General features: G+C 40.9%; 1 long non-coding RNA gene across 1 annotated transcript in view; it reads right to left on the bottom strand.

The window, feature by feature from the left end:
- Positions 1–1,136: 1,136 nt before the first annotated feature.
- LOC138743042 (uncharacterized) overlaps positions 1,137–18,221 on the bottom strand; it is a 142,386-nt gene continuing 125,301 nt past the window's right edge. The window contains exon 4 of the long non-coding RNA XR_011344617.1: positions 1,137–2,274. This is a non-coding gene — a long non-coding RNA (uncharacterized lncRNA). The remainder of the gene's footprint in view (positions 2,275–18,221) is intronic.

Here is an 18,221-nt window from a genome sequence, read left to right as displayed (position 1 = left end):
TTCCAATTTAATTACCAATATTATTCCACAATCAATCAAATGTTTCAAAATAAATTATTCCATATTTCCAAATAACAATTTAGAATTCCATTTATAAACAAAATGTTGCGGATCCATAACCCCTTTTGCATTAAATTGAACAGAGACCCAAATTGGAATACTATATAAATTAAACCTACATATTTAAGGCATACTTTTCAAATCATAAAGGACGCAACATTTTCAAAAAATAAATATTTTGAACAACTTGATCTATGTCTTTGAAAGAGAATGGCCGCCAGAGCTGTTGAAATGGCAGCAATGCCACTGGTGCAGAGCCGACAAGAGCAAGGAGAGAACACACAGCGCTCTTCCGCAGGGTTCTGCCACCCCATCCAACTACCAACGGCTTCGTAGAGGCTTTAAGTTGTCCTATTGAAGGAGCTGACTGTGTTTTATTTTAAAATCCTACGACTTTGGAGTCTGAGCCAAAGTTGGCAGCACCTGTTCTTGCAGTGGCCTCGAGGGGTTGCAGACTCCGTGGAAGCTGAGGACTGGCAGAGGGCACTGGAAAATGTAGAGAACAGCCCTGTTTGAGAAGCAGAAGCAGAGGAGTTGACCCTATGGGGCAGTGACCATGGCTGCAGACCAGTGAGGGTCTCTGCAGCTGAAGAACACAGATGAGGAGCCCAAACAGGCTGCTGGCAATTTGCAGTTAAAGGACTCACAGTGGGCTGTGGACTGCTGGAGACTGGCTGGAGGGATTCCAGTTATCACAAGCAAGATGCAAGAGGGTGCCGAGGGTGGGAGGGGCCCCCGAGGAGCCTAGGGCACTGAAGGCTTCCTGAATGTGTCAGCAGTGTGAATCTGGATCTCTGGTTGCCAAGGGTTTGGACAGAAGTCTATGTGGCTGCAGAGGCCCTGGGATTGCTGGAGACACACAGTGACTCTAAGGGATTCTCTTTTGTTTCGCTTTCTCTAACTGTAAGGGACGCCCTGAAATTTCTGCTGCTGGTGGATTTTTGTCCGTGTTACAGCAAGACTAAATGCAATTTTGTTTAATATTACATCAGTTTTATTACATGACAATAAAAGAATCTTGAAGCATTAGCGCAATAACCTTTAATCCAATTTATTAGAACAGATATTATGTCGCAGGCAATAAATGAACAAAATGAAGAACAAAAAATATCTTGAAATAGATTTTCTATTTTATAGACATCCTCCATAAGCTCACAATTGGTGCACTTGATCTTTCAGTTATTGACTACTTTGGAAAGAACATTACGGATGCATTAAATGGCTTTAGGTGTCATTTCAGGAACTTCTTGTTCAAGTAAATAAGGTCTGATTAAAATATTGATATTCTAAGATTTGTATTTAAGTAACAAACAGCAAAAATATCTGCTCTTTTTGCATTAGTTTACAAAAGAAAGTGATTTGACCAATGTTGTACCTTTTTTATTGCTTTTTTTCCCGACATATAAAATTTCCCCAAACTAATAATGTCAGCTTCAACAACTTTTTAGAAAGAAGAGATTTACTGCCATATTGTTTCCAATTTTTAAATTCTCCACATCTGTAACTAAATGTAATTTAATACCCCTCTACTTTGCAGTGCAGTTTATTCCTTATCATCCACAGGGTTAAAAACTGTTTATTTAATGAGCTCTGGCTACGATAAATGCTTTCACAAGATGTTAACTGAATTTTATACTATTCATAACCGGGTGTGCAAAAAAAGGCTATAACTTGTCAAATGCATAAACCTTCCTTGTGAAAAACAATGGTATGTGAAGAAAATTGAGTAAATCAAATGCTGTTTTCATGATTATAATGTTTACTTTGTATCTGCTTCTTATCTTGTAGAAATTACATTACTTAAATCTCTTTTCCAAAAGTAGTACAGTACAACCAAATTATTGTGATGACATGATAGATTCTTCAATAAAACATTCATGGACGAGTGAGGAAAGCATAATCCAACTCCAGAATTAGTTTTGAAAGATCTGTTTCGTGCTTGGATTTTGATGAGTGAGCCTGCCTACCCATTGGATGCCAATTTATCCACTTCAGGACAGCAAAGCTGAAGTTGCTGTGTGAGTATGTTCTGGATTGGTAGTTCAGATACTGTGCTTTGTACCACTTAATTGGGTCACATGGATGTTGTAGGATAAGCTGCCCATGATACAACAGAGAAAATATTTGATGCCACAGGCTTTACCATCTGTCAAAAGAGTCTTTTGTTCAATTACCGAATTTTGAATTTCTTGGACATTCAGAATCATTAAAAACCTAAGAACAATAAACAAAAAAATCCTTCATTAAAATGCAAAACTATAAAATTACCTAAAATCCTACAGTGGTTCGATGGAAATGTATCTAACCTTACTCTTACCATTTTTCTTCACAATTGTAAATATTGTGGTTCCTGTGCCAACCTAAATTGCTTTGGAAGCAATGAGCAGATTTCCTGACATTCAAGGGAATCCAACAAGTTTACACTCTGCTGCAGGACTCCATGCTGAGTCCATTAGTAGAGCAGAGTGACAGATTGTTGTCCAAAATCTGTTAGCACATTTGGGACAAATTAATTCAGATATATATACAAATGTGCTGGAACTCATGCAGGTAAATGTCAATAAATGGTCAAAAATTGCCACAAGACTCACCCTATTATTTCAATTGTCACACGTGGTTCAAAATTAAGATTGTAAGTGATTTTGTAAACTATTTTGAACTTGAAGAATGGTTTAACCAGCTAGCATTTTGTAATGTTAAGCATTGACTATTTTGTCTTTCTAAACATTGACTGCTTTCATGGAAATAAACTTGCCATTGAACATCTGCATTTTATACTTTTACCCCACACTTTGCCAGCCCAATGATGAGGAAGATCAGATTAGCAGGAAGATTCAATTGACCTTGCTTTATAAAGCTCAAGCATTAAAAATGTATTCAATTCAGTAATAAGCTCCATTATTCTATTGCAAACTTTTTTTGTAAATGCTCATTGAACTAAAATGGGAAATTTAGGGAATTATAAACATTTTAAACTTTTCTGTAAAATGGTATTATTTTCCAAGAATTAGTTCATATTCAGGGTAATTCCAAGTTTATTTAAGATCCACAATCTAATTTCTTTAAAAATAAAGCATGACTGAAAAGTAAATGGAAGGGAAAATTGTCATCCATGTAGCTTTGTCTGTATTTCTAATGCATAAAGCACAAGGAGCCTATATTTTAAGAATTAACAACTCACACCTTCATTCTCTTTGTAGTAGTCTGTGTAATCCACAGATGGAGTCTTGTAAAAGCAAACCTGCAATAACTTTGATGTCTGCCTTGGCTCCTTATGGTGAGTTACTGACCAATTATCCTTCAGGTTCTTGCCCAAGGTACTTGAACTTGCTCTTTCCTCAGCAGAGTTTGCCCAACTCAATCCCCTCTCCTACTGATGACCATACAGACTGTTCAGGCATAGGGTGGCAAATAGCAAATAACATTTGCACAATCAAATTGTGAGGCAAGGAAGAATCCAATGAGAAAAGACCAGACATATCTGTGGAGCCAAAATGTGTAAATCTATGTTTTGGATCTAGACCCCTGGGGATCGATGGGACTATCCAAGGGGTCGATAAATGTCTAGGCTACAGAGAAATCTATTATTAATAATATTTTAAATTTTATTTTACATGCTTGGTGGTTGATGGTCTCATCAAGGATTCCATGAAGAAGTCTATGGTTTAAAAAGTTTGCCAACCCTGATCTAGATCCTGCATCAAGACCAAGAGTGATGAAGAAAGATTGCCAGTATATGCCAATACAAAGGTGTGTGGAATAGAAGGCGGTGTGTGATGGGTGAAACCAAGTGGGGAAAGAATGATATCAGATGGAACCAGGTGGAGGGTTCTATTCTTCCATCACCTCTTCATCTTTTTCCAATGATCATCTTAACACTGACCAACTTCTGTCTCACATCCTGCCCCCATCCCAAAATACTGTTGCAAGCTGACACTCATGACAAGACTCACCCCATTATTCTAAACTCTCAGCAAGTTGCATCACTCGGGTTGATGTCACCCAGTGTGGTAAGTCATGGTGACAGCCCCCCTCCACCACTATGGACCTCCCCTGTACCACACCATACAGAATCCTTAATAATTTTTTGAACAAATGTTATTTGTAAATCCCATATATCTCTGAATATAATGACACTAAGAGTGAGATAAACAATTAGCAAAATTAAAATTACTACATCATATGCACAACCTAAATGTATTTACAAATACCAATTACCACATTATAACTAGCAGTGACTATAAAAAAATCAGCAACAAAAACAACAGCGCATGCTTGTAGTATTTGCAGACGAAACCATGTGATTCAAAATGTCATTGTAATCGGGTAATAATGACAGCTCTGTCCAGAGAGCATTATAAGGTTCAAAAAGTAAATTAGCATAGAGTTTTAGCAAGCTTTATGAGAAATATTTTGGTTGTTAAACTAACTACAGGGATATTTTTATAAAAATAATACATTCCTACTGAAACACTGTACAAAAATTTTATAGACAATTATTTTGTTGTCACCCTCTCTGATAGTGTCACCCAGTGTGATAGGCACCCCCCCACACACCCCTTAGTGATGCCAGTGCTCTCAGCCTTGAGACACGATCTCAACCCAAAAGGTAAATTACATTATTTACCTCCACTGCAGCCATAGTGTGTAGCATCTGCAATATCCAGACTACTCTGATAGCACTTCCCAAACATGTCATCATGGAGCACAGGTGTAGCTGGTGCATGGGAACACCACCACCAGTAGGTTGCCCTCCAAGTCACCCATCATTCTGACTTGCAACTGTATAAATGGTTCATTATTAATGTTGGGTTGAAATTCTGGAACTCCCTTCCTAACAGCACTGAGAGAGCACCCAACACTGCAAAAGAAAACTCTGTCCTGCATTTCAACCAGTCAAAACAGATCAACACCATCCTAGCTATCCCAACCTCATCCAAGATGTAAGGTCCAAATTTATCTTAAAGGCCCAATATTTTTTCTTTTGTTCTTCATTGTTTAATTTTGTTTATGACACCAAAATCTCAGGATAATGTTTTTCCACTAACCTACAACAGTTTGGTTTAGATTCCCAGTGATTTAATCTTTGGAAGAGGTGTTAATTCTCACATATAGACTTCAGAAAAAGAAACCTTTTCAATATTATGCCTCTGTGTTTGAGCATTTTAGAAGTATTTAGAATACATGTACATTTCAGGCCCTGTTGATTTATTGAAACATGAATAGTCAGAAACCCAAAATTTAAATAACTAAGAACAAACTGAAGGATGAGAATATTAATAATGTGCCTTTAAATTGAAAATATTTATCCTCAATACTCAAGGAAATAATTTTAGGCATTAACATCAATTCAGCCTCAACAGTGTTTAGACAAAATACGCTTGGATGAAAACTCTGGAACAATCATCAAATAGTTCCATGATAAAAAGATGGTTGGAACACAGCTTGGTTTAAGTTGTTTCATGAACTTATCTTATAATGAAGAATTATAGTGTAGATCAATGACTTTCTGAGTACCATATTGGACATTTACAAGTAATGTATTAAACATGCAACTATTTTCAGATAAATGGCCAAGTAAAATCACAGAATCATCGATATGTTAATGAGTCTATTAATAAATGGCACTTTGCTTTACAACATACTAAAATTGAAATCTGAAATAAGGAAAGAGAGTTATGCATGGGTAGGACTGACAAAACAGAAAGGATTGTACTGTTTTTTTTGTGTCCCAAAAGCCTTCTTAGAGATAACCCAAATAATCAATTACTGTTCAACATTTAAAACAGTCTCACCGATTTGCAAAGCAAGGTGGATAAATATATTATAGAAATCAATAATGATCATGTATATTTTTTAATCTGCCAATTAAAGAAAACTTTCAGAAGTTTCTGAACATTTTTGCATTTGAATTGAAAAATATTTCCTGTCAAATACACATCGAAGACCAATCTACTTAACTGTTGCAAACAATTATGTTAACTTAAGCTGGAAAATTATTTCCAAGATTGAAATAGGTTTTTAAATCCCTCATGAAGCATGATAAAATGAATGAAAGGCAAGACCAAATTAAACCCTGGATTAAAAAAAAATATTTTTTTCTCACTGGAATATCATTTAATTAAAAGTTGTTTTACATCTTTTTATTGATTTGTTTAAACACAGGCATCATAATAAAACAAATGATATTAGATTAATCAAGCAACAAATTTATTCCTGAAGCGATGTATAATTCTTGTACCTAACAAATTACAAAGCTGTTTGCCAAACAGACTAACAATGTACATTTAATTCTAGATCTGAGACTAACATCTCATTGTTCAGCAGCTTGTGCCTAAAAGTAGAGAATAAATCCATAACCTAATGCAACAGGATATTGTACCATTAAGATTTGGAAGGAATAAAATAAATATTTCATTTATATATAAAAGCTCTAATCATGAAGTCTGAAATTGCGAACTATGAAATCTGGGTTTTGTCTTCAGGGAGCCTATAATTTACCTTAATTTTTCTACTATACACTTCTCTAAAGTTCTCTTCATATTAAAGTTTAATCTATTGTATACACTCGTGTAAAAGTCGACCTCATGTAAAAGTTGACCCCCTATTTTTGGCCAAAAATTCTGAAATTTCCATACATCTTATGAAAAGGTTGACTCGAGTTCTTCACAGATAACAGATGAACAGTTGGAAGTACCTGTACATTACCACGAATATGAAATTGTGGTTAAAGGTTTTTTGATGTGAGCAGGTATAATACGTGTACAGTAGCCGCCATGTGCATAGTATTATGGTAGGTTCCATAATTACAGGTAGTAGCTTTTAACAGATTTCACTAAGCTACTCTGTTGAGTATGATGGATACAAATAAAAGAGCAAGTGTAGGAAAATATGTCTAAGAGCTATGACACCTTAGACCTGATGCCTTGGTCCTGGCCATCTGCCAATTGGAATTCCCAACGCCTTGGTCACGAACTTTCACCTCAATCCCAACCGTCCGCAGGCTGGAGCTCCTGACACCTTTGATGTGGTTTTCCCACCCAGTCCTGGCTGCCCACAGATTGGAGCTCATGACTCCTTCGACGACGCAGATACCTACCTTGGCCCCACTCCCTCACCAGTTCCCACACACCAACCTCAGCCTGAGCATGGCTAACACCTTGGATACCTCCGCTGATGGATCCCAGTCTCATCCCCCCTCATCACCACTCTTTACCCTTCCCTATCCCCTCACACCTCTCCCCACTCAACCCTCACCTCCTCTTTTGAGCTCCCACTTTCTTCCCAACTCCACATCCCCTTTGTGTTTTTATTTTAATCAGAGTGTCTACAGACTTTCATGGGTTACGCTTAGGTTTTTTTGTTAATTGGTAGGACGTGTGTTTTAATTCACAACTCTATATTTTTACTTTAATTCATTGTGTTTTTGTTCTTTATCTGTTTGGAGATTATTTTGGACTTATGCTACTGATATAGTACTTTGGATTACAATGTGAATTTTAGCCCCTCAAAAAGAATATCCATGTAAGAGTCAACCCCATAAATTTAACATTAAAAAATAGTCCAAATATTTGACTATTGTATGAAAATATACGACAATTGTCTCATGGATGTTTGAAGAGGACATAGAATATATTTGGAATGTCTTCAAAAAATAAGATACCATTTATTGTTGTGCAAGCAAAATACATGAAAGTCTTTTTCCTGTTTCATCTGGAAAAGAATACAAAGAGATACTACTAATCTAATGGCACTACCAAGACAAGAATCAAAAGAGATTCCCTTCAGAGACATTAAGGGTCCATGGATTTTACCACTTCCTGCATCCCTGTAACCATTTTAGCCATACGACTTTAGTCCCATGAAATGGTGAACCTGAGCTCAAGTCATCCATGTCACAGCCCCTTGGCTCTGGGTTCTGAACCTCTGGAGTGATTAGAAAGCTGTCAGCACCCTAGGTCCTTTGGGAGCTTTGCGCCCCATCAGCACCCTCACGAATCATGGTCCTGATATCTTGTTCCCAGAAGTTGGTTGCCAGCACCCTGCAGCTTGGTGTAAGGTTGGAAACTAAGAGCATGTTATAAATAAAATGCAAATAATGTTTGGAAAATAATTTGTGCCAGTAAATTGGATCAAATACTAATATACCAAAGTGAAAAGGGAGAAAAGTAAATCATTTTGAAATATCTAACATTTGACATTTCAATGAGCAATACAAACATTCAAATTCACCATTGGTACTTGTTTAAATAGCTGAAATCCATAGAATGCTACAGCACTGAAAACAAGCCATTTGGCCCCTCTAGTCTGCACTGACCATCATCTCCGTAGTCCCACTGACCTGCTCTCATACCATAACCCTCCCATTCTCTCACATCCATGTACCTATCCAATTTACTCTTGAAACACACAATCCAGCTCACGTTTACCACATCATATGGTCGCTCATTCCACACTTCCACCACTCTCTGAGTGAAAAACCTCCCCATAAATTTTTCCTCCTTCATCTTAAAACGATGACATCTCATATTTATCTTCCCCAAACTAAGTGGAAAAAGCGTCTCATAATCTTGAAAAACTCAATCGAATCTTCCCTCATTCTTCTTCACTCCAGGGAACTTCTTTCCCTGCAACTCAACCCTTGAACACTTGGCAATATTCTAGTAAATAATCTATGCCCAGTATTCTGAGAAAGCACCACATTAAAAGGAGGTGTAGGTTAATGGGGTGTAAATTGGGCAGCATGGACGTGGGCTGAAATGGACTGTTACCGTGCTATATATTCAAATTAAAAAAAAATTAAAACATGCCAAGCTACTTCACAGGAACATCAGCAAACAGAAATTCACACTATGCTATTTAGGGGAACATTAAGACAGCTGACGTGGACTTTTACCCCCTCCATAAATCTTCGTCCGCGACGCCAAGCCAAAGAAAAGAAGACAGATGTTCAATGTTCAGTCAACCACCTTAAAGAAGGAAAAGGGGATGGAAAATTGGTGAGTTGAAGGGATAAAAAGAAGATGAAGGCCTTAGCAGCTTAAGGTGCATCCACCAGTGGGGGGATGACTTAAATCAGGAATATCAGGAGGCCAGACAAGTTTGCAAAGATGAAGAAAGGTGATGGGGTTGAACTTTTTTGAAAGATGGAGAAATTTAAATTTGAACCAAGGTAAGCGAGCATGTAAGGTGATGAGTGAAAAGGATGTGATGTCAATTAGGATTTTAGGTGAGATTAATTTTATTGAGGATGGAATTAGAGATGTTAGCTAGAAATGAGATAGGTAAATAAAGCTCAAGTTGATCAACGCATGGATGAATGTTTCTAAGCAGGTAAATTCAGGAAAGCTTTTGGGGACTCAGAGAAATGGAAATGTGTTATGCTAAATCTAGGGTTGTTTATCTGGACATCAGATGATTCCCTGCACTAAAAGAATAATTGAGTTAATGTGAAAAGAATAGAATTTTTAATAATATGGTAACAAGATAAAAATATATACCAAGAACATGAGAAACCGAATCAGGATTCAGTCATTTAGCAACTTGTATCATCTTCACCATTCAATAAAATTGTGATTGATTACTGTATATACTCATGTAATCATCAAATTTTTTGGATCACTTTTGCAGGCCAAAAAAGGGGCCATTGACTTTTACATGGGTCAAACATTTGACCTCATAAATACCTGCATTGTTCAAGGCATCAGGATTTCAGATGGTTGGGACTGGGTGGTAAGTCTTCAGTTGAGGCATTAGGAACTGCTCAGATGAACAGGCAGCCAGAGTGTTGGGGATTCGGGTGGGTGAGTGGCTGGGCGGAGAATCTGTGGTTTGGAGATCAAATAGGTGGGCAGCCAAGGCATCGGAAGTTTGGATGAGCATGGCCAGGGCGAGGCATCCACAGTTGGAAGCATGGTGGGTGGGTGGCCATGGTGAGGATCCTTGATCAGGAGCTCAGATGGGTGGGTGGCCAGAGTACTGGGACCTCTGGTGGGTGGGCAGCCAGGGCATCAGTATCTCCGATAGGCCAGCAGCAAGGGTGAAATTCCAATGTGGGGTGCATCAGGAGTTTGGATGGGCAAGCAGTCAGGGTGAAAAATAGGGGGGGGGGCTGGTGGAGAGTTGACTATTACACAATATTGACATTACATGAGCATATACTGTATTTACATTAGGACCATTTTCTGCAAAAACCATCTCTTGATTGCCTTAATATCAACATATCTATTAATCTTGAAAACAATCAGCAGCTGGGGGTCCGCAGTTCTCTTTCATTGACAATTTTAAAGATCCACAATTTATTGGATGAAGATTCACCACTCATTGTGATGCAGCAGGCCAGGATGCTCTCAATAGAGCTCTTGTAGAAAGTTGGCAGAATGGTGTCATGTAGCCTTGCCCACTTCAGCTTTCTAAGGAAGTGCTGTCTCTGTGGTGCCTTCCTGACAAGTGAGGAGATGCTATATGTCCAGAATAGGTCACTTCTGAGGAACTTGGTGGACTCCACTCTCTCAACTACCAAGCTACTAATTTATAGTGGAGAGTGGTCATCTCTGATCCTCTAGAAGTCCACAATCATCTCCTTCTTCTTGTCCATATTGAAACTCAGGATGTTATTCTCGACCATTTCCTGAAATTTTCCACCTCTTCTTTGTAGTGTGACTAATTGTTGTTACTTATGAGGCTAATTACTATTACATCATCTGCAAACAATGACTTTGTTGGAGCTGGATCTGGTGTTGCAGTCGTGGGCCAGCAGCATGACCAGGAGTGGACTGAGCACATAGCCCTGAGATGCACTAATGCACAGCATGATGGTCCGAGACATTTTGCTGCCAATCTGGACAAGAGTGTGGTCTTTCTGCTGCAAGAACTGCTGAATTCCTTCAGCATTTCTCTTTTTACTACAATCCCAGCCTCTGAAGATTTTAGTGTTTCATTCTTTCTGTTAGAAAACCCAGAATCCAGTTACAGAAGGAGGTTTTGGGTCCCAGCGTCTGGGATATGATTGTGTTAAATGCCAAGCGAAAGTCAATGAACACCAGCCTGGTGCATGATTTACCGTACTCCAAGTGAGTAAGGATAGAGTGGAAGAACAAGGCTATAGCATTGTCAGTGGAACAGTTCTGTCTATAGGTTCATTGAAATAGGTCCAACATCACTGAAAAGCACGCTTTGATGTTCCATCACAAGATGCTCAAATCATTCTATAGTGGTTGAAGCCTGTGCCACTGGGCAGTTGTCATTGAGGCCTGCTACTGTCACTCTCTTTGGTAATGGGATGATGGTACATGCCATGAAACCTCTGGGAATGATGAATTCCTACTATGGACCTCTGTCAGTTGGTCTGCACAGTCCTTCAGAATCCAACTGGATTTATTGTCTGGTCCCACTGCCTTGCGTGGGTTTACTCTGGATAGGGTTTTCCTCAACTTAGCTGCGGTTATGTTTTTTTCAGGGAGAGATTGAAATTTCTTTGGTGTCAGCCTGTTCTTCTCTTCGAATTGTGTGTAGAAGATGTTCCGTCTGTACGGAAGGGAAGAGTCATTGTTGTTGACTTGCAAGGTTGTCTTCTGGTCTGTTATTGTTTTGATACTTTGCAAATGCACCTGATGTCTCCAATGTCATAAAGCTGCCTGTGGATCCTCTATGCATACCCACAGATTGCACGGGAGTGTTTAATCCTGGCTGATCTTAGTGCCAACTTTTCTCCTGTCCTGAAGGCTGCATCTCGAGCTCTGAGATGTGCATAGACTTCTGCGTCCAACCATGGTTTCTAGTTAGGCTTGCCTAACTAGACATCGTCGAAGCACTTGTTAATTCAGCCTGTCACTGAGCTTTTGTACTCATCAATGCTTATGTGGCGGTCACATGGCCACATTTCTGAAACAACTCCAGTTTGTGGTCTACAATGAACTGTTCCACGTCAGGGGTCAACTTGCTGACCTTTGCTTAATTTCTTAATTTGAAAGTAAATATCCCTCATTTTGCAAGGAGACAAGAATTGGACAAAATATATAAGGTGCATTTTCACCATGCCTTTCTGTAATTAGAATGAGTCATGTTTACCCTTCTATTCATTAAATAGGAGTGCCCTCATATGGACGCTACGAGCCCGGTGGAGTTCCTCCAGCATTTCTGTTTTCTTTCCAATTAAAGACATTGGTCTTCCCAATTGCTTGCTGCTTCTCCAAGATAGTTTTCAGTTATTCAAGCACAAAGGCAACCATGTCCCTCTGAATATGAACATCTTTCACTAATTCGCCACTTCAAAGTACTCTGTCATTCTACTTATTCAAGAAATTTATATGACCTCAACTGTTCCTAGATTTCATCTACTTGCTCTATTCTTGCCTATTCAACTAGTTCAGCTTGATTTCCAAAAACTTCTCTGTATCTTCCTCACAACCCATTCTGGCCACCCAGAATATTATTAGCAACAGTGTATGAAATTTCAATCTGAATGTAATGATTAAACAAGCCTGGTTTATTATCTATAGCAGTGCTAATGGGCCAGGTCTCAGATACTCCCCACATACCTGCCAACATTTCCCAACATGACTGTAAATTTTTAAGATGGAATTGGAGAGGTGTTTGGCTGAACCATCATGGATGTACAGAGTATGGTAGGTTACTGCACATGCAGCTTTGTGGGGCACCAGCTTTTGAGGGTTTTCTTGGAGAAAGTGTTGCCACCAATCATCGCTGCTGGTGATCTAACAGAAGAGAATTTGCAAATTCTATCTCTGACGGGAGTGCTGAGATTAAAGTGCTGAAGTTTGGGATTATGGTCGAGCTATAGTCAAAGAATATTTGTCTGACATAAGTATCCTTGTTGCCCAGATGTTTCAGGACTGGGTGGAGATCCAGGGAAATGGCATCTGCCATGGACCTGTTGTGCCAGTTGGCGAACTGAAGTAGGTTGAGGCAGTCTGGGAGGCTGGAGTTAACTTGAATGATGACCAGCCTCTCAAAGCATTTCATAATGATGGTAGCAGAATCACTGAATGGTAGTCATTAAATATTTTGTTTTTCTTTAGCACTAGGATGTTAATAGCCTTATGTAAAAAGTTCAGCATGTTGCAGTGTGGTGGTACACCACTGTCCTACTGCAGGGGTCAACCTCTGTACCTGAAGAAGAGCATGGGGGCAAGACAACACCTGGTCGGCTGTCAATCAATTAACCTGAATAGACCAAGCCCCACCCGGTCGGGTGTCAATCACCCTCAGAGTTTACAGCAGCTCTCCTCACAGCTGGATCTGTGTAAGTTTATGTCAAATAAAGCCTGTTGTACAGTCTTCCGGTTTTGTGTGTTTGCTTCTGTCCGAAAGCGCACCACATGCAGTGAGAAGTTGAAAATAACGCTGGCCAGCTGGTCGGCAAGGGTTTTCAGGAACACATGCAGGGACACCACCCAGGCCCTTCACTTTGAATGGGTTCACTCTCAGGAAGGGGGAAACAGACATCTGCTTTGGTGACCATGCGTCAATGTGCAGCAGTTGTTGTGGTCAGAAAGTACCTGCCCATTGTACAAACAGCATTTTTCACAATTGACATCAAATTAAAAGGACTGTGAACAACTTTTCTGCTGCTATTTTGCATCGTCATTAAGTTGAAATTCAACACTCCAGGTTTTGATTAACTGAAACATTATTGGAAATATACAATTCTGATTCTACAGCTGTGGAACTGATCTGAATTTTTGTCATCTTATTATGGTATGGTTGCCAGGAATAGTTTAGACTCGAGCAATTTTTTCTTTGGCTTGGCTACGCGGACGAAGATTTATGGAGCAGGTAAAAAGTCCACGTCAGCTGCAGGCTCGTTTGTGGCTGACAAGTCCGATGCGGGACAGGCAGACACGGTTGCAGCGGTTGCAGGGGAAAATTGGTTGGTTGGGGTTGGGTGTTGGGTTTTTCCTCCTTTGCCTTTTGTCAGTGAGGTGGGCTCTGCGGTCTTCTTCAAAGGAGGTTGCTGCCCGCCAAACTGTGAGGCGCCAAGATGCACGGTTTGAGGCGTTATCAGCCCACTGGCGGTGGTCAATGTGGCAGGCACCAAGAGATTTCTTTAGGCAGTCCTTGTACCTTTTCTTTGGTGCACCTCTGTCACGGTGGCCAGTGGAGAGCTCGCCATATAACACGATCTTGGGAAGGCGATGGTCCTCCATTCTGGAGACGTGACCCATCCAGCGCAGCTGGATCTTCAGCAGCGTGGACTCGATGCTGTCGACCTCTGCCATCTCGAGTACTTCGACGTTAGGGATGAAAGCGCTCCAATGGATGTTGAGGATGGAGGGGAGACAACGCTGGTGGAAGCGTTCTAGGAGCCGTAGGTGGTGCCGGTAGAGGACCCATGATTCGGAGCCGAACAGGAGTGTGGGTATGACAACGGCTCTGTATACGCTTATCTTTGTGAGGTTTTTCAGTTGGTTGTTTTTCCAGACTCTTTTGTGTAGTCTTCCAAAGGTGCTATTTGCCTTGGCGAGTCTGTTGTCTATCTCATTGTCGATCCTTGCATCTGATGAAATGGTGCAGCCGAGATAGGTAAACTGGTTGACCGTTTTGAGTTTTGTGTGCCCGATGGAGATGTGGGGGGGCTGGTAGTCATGGTGGGGAGCTGGCTGATGGAGGACCTCAGTTTTCTTCAGGCTGACTTCCAGGCCAAACATTTTGGCAGTTTCCACAAAGCAGGACGTCAAGCGCTGAAGAGCTGGCTCTGAATGGGCAACTAAAGCGGCATCGTCTGCAAAGAGTAGTTCACGGACAAGTTGCTCTTGTGTCTTGGTGTGAGCTTGCAGGCGCCTCAGATTGAAGAGACTGCCATCCGTGCGGTACCGGATGTAAACAGCGTCTTCATTGTTGGGGTCTTTCATGGCTTGGTTCAGCATCATGCTGAAGAAGATTGAAAAGAGGGTTGGTGCGAGAACACAGCCTTGCTTCACGCAATACAAAGTTACTAAATGCAGGATCAAAAGTGCAACTCAAAAATTAAATCAAGAACAATTGAAGTTAAATATCTTTAATGAAACTTTCAGAACTATATCAAGCAGAGAACAAAACTCTCAGGTTACATTTCAGGTCACACAAGAGGAATCATTTGGCAATAATCATTTTCCAACAGTCAAACTCATACTAAGTAAAAACATTCATGGAGAGGTAGTCACCCTGTTTGTATGCATTCATGGTCTTGTTGAACATTGTGTCTCTGCGATATGAACAATGAATGAAAGCCACTTTGTTTACACAGTACAAGGTGCAATTTTCCTTTTGTTTGCATACCACTGATTTTTGTGCTTTGCCTGTGGGGAAACATTCAATTCAAACAGACTTCCTCTGCAGACATGAAGCACTTACCTCTGCAAAACTTGTACTTCCAGCTGCAATCTTCCACTTTATTTTGCTCAGAAATACTTGAGGAAAGTAAACAAGGATTTTATCTGACTAAAAAAAGAGCAGATTTTTTTAAAGAAAGTCCAAATCCTTCAAGCAACTGATCTTCAAGTATACAGGACACCATGCTAAGCTCCATATAATTAGTGCACTGTATTAGTAAATGATTTTCATGTTAATTGAACTGTTAACCTCCAGCACCCGATTTGCCAATCTTTGCTTCACAATGTACCTTGATTTCCACATTTCCTTCTACTCCCATTGGATTCAATGAAGGACTGGATGCCTTGTTAGTTTGAGTTGAATTCTTCTAATAAATCCACCAACTCCCACAGCTACCTCTTCCCACCCTGTACCCTGTAAGGATTCAATTCCATTCTCTCAGTTCCTCCATCTCCTTGCATCTGCAACCAGGATAAGGACATCCATGCCAGATCATCAGAGATGTCCTCCTTCTTCAAACAACGTGGCTTTCCCTCTACCACCATGCACTCACCCGCATATCCTCCATTACCCGCACATCTACCCTGGTCCCCTCTGGCCCCATGCACAAGGACGGGGTTCCTCTTGTCCTTACCTACCACCCTATGCATCCAACACATCCTCCTCTGCCATTTCTGCCACCTACTAAGTGATCCCACCAGACACATATTCCCCTCTCCGCCTTCTGCAGGGACCGCTCCCTCCATGACTCCCTTGTCCACTCCTCCCTCCCCACCAGAATCAGAACTGCTCTGTTGGTTCCCAGAACAGTTCCAGCTGCGTGGGGGATTATGGGTAGGGAAGACTGCCATTGCTCTGCTGCGTTTTGAGCCACAGAGAGCAGCCCCGAAGGTCAAAGCGGCCCAATGAGGCCGTCACAGCTTGCACTCGCCACCCCCTGATGGCTCCCACCGGCTCAGACATTCCCTGCCATTCTGAAGGCTCCCACTCGCCTTCCCTGTCATTCCAAAGACTCCCGCTCTCCGCCCCTGCCTTGAAGGGGTGACAGAGGCAGAGGGGTGAGTCTTCAGGCATCTTCAGCCTGCCCCTAACCAGCCACTTGCAATGGCTGTACATGCAGGTCAGGCAGCAGAGCACAGCGCTTCACCAATTATCCTTCCCCGAGAAGGATTGGAATCAGTGCCTCGGAGCTGGCCACAGCACATTCAGAAAGGTACGTCTTTAGGCAGGGTGCTTTCCCTGCTTGAAAGTGCCATTTGTTTCCTATAGATGCTGAATAGACCAGCTTATTTCTTCCAGCATTTTGATGTTTTTACTACAATCACAGTGTCTGCAGCCCATTGTGTTTCTCACAAGAAGAGATATTGACCAGAGTGATGGGTATCCTTTGAATTTAAGATGGAATTTGAAAAGAATCTGTTTCACAGATATCCGGAAGTACTGACAGAGTTTTATACTATCACTATGTTCAGCAGGCACTGCGGCAGGACAAAGAAGGATGTGATACTAGTGCAGGTAAATAGGATTAATGTAGATAAATGAAAAAGTCATCATAGATGTAGGGTCCAATAACTATATGAACAAACTATATATTTAGTGGTTTCATTTGTTCTTGATTAGTTCAGATTATGTAGTGGAAACTTCTTTCAACATCATATTTGGACCATTGATTTTAAAATTTCACTTTAAATTTGTGTCTATCTCTGAACTAACAGCTACCAATTAATTGCGTATCTGTAAGTCCCTTTCGACATTGTCAAGTTACTGATTATAATGTTTAAGCTGGGCAATTCCAGGATGATTTTGGTGTTATTTAAAATTAATGAGGAGTGCATGGGTTTGCCAAGCTTTCTAAACATTGGTGGGAAGATTGCATGATAATTATGGGCTAATTAAAAGGCACAAATAGAAAATAAATCAATCAATGCCCAGTGCTCAAACTGCTTTCTTACCCCCTACTGTGTGAGAGTTGTGAAGTGTATGGGACTAACTTCAATAGCCCCAAGTGCAGGGTGTGACTAATCTGAGTGAATGTGGAATAAAGGAGGGCTATACCTGACTTTGTGCTGCCTGCTTATTTTCCCAGGTTATAGCATCCAGTCAGTAGTCATGCCTCCAGATGTCGTGGAAACAGTCATTTTGATGTGACTTTCAAGACCGCGTCGGGATGGCAGAGGTTGTTTGGGATGTACCAGGAGAAGGGACACGTTTATGCTGTTGCTCTTCAGGGAGTAGCCACTCTTCACCCTTCTGACACAGAAGGTACGGGTGATAATGCAGTGGACGTGCTCACCTTTCTTGGGCATTATGCCAAGGGGATAGGGACCTACGTGGATGTCAAGGACACATTCAGGATCTGGACCACCAAACGCCAAGTGAAGGTAAAGCTGAGGGAGGACAGCAAAAGGGCCATCATCTACCCCCTCCATGATCGCAATTAGAGGGAACCATGGCTACTGGTTTACGCCGGACAGCCTAGAGTTTGCAGAAACTGCAACAGACTGGGACATGTGGTGGCTCAATGCAGTGCAGTTATCTATAAAAATTGCAAGAAGGAGAGCCACCAAGGACTGCAAAAAGAGCAAATGCTGCAACCTGTGTGGTGAGGCAGACCACCTCTACAAGGCTTGCCCAAAACCTGTAGCCACTTATGCTTAAGCAGCAAGGGGGTAATTGGCCAATAACACCCCCCTCAATGAGGTCATCACCTCATCGACCGCAACTGTGACCTCAACCAAAGGGAGGGGGGAATGACAAGGTGCTACAGTGATGGCAACAGAGTGTTAAGAGAAGAATCAAAAATCTAAAATGTACAATGATGAGAATGT

The sequence above is a fragment of the Narcine bancroftii genome, chromosome 9 (genome assembly GCF_036971445.1).
Source record: "Narcine bancroftii isolate sNarBan1 chromosome 9, sNarBan1.hap1, whole genome shotgun sequence".
Lineage (NCBI taxonomy): Eukaryota > Metazoa > Chordata > Chondrichthyes > Torpediniformes > Narcinidae > Narcine > Narcine bancroftii.
This window is presented reverse-complemented; position numbering and strand designations above follow the sequence as displayed.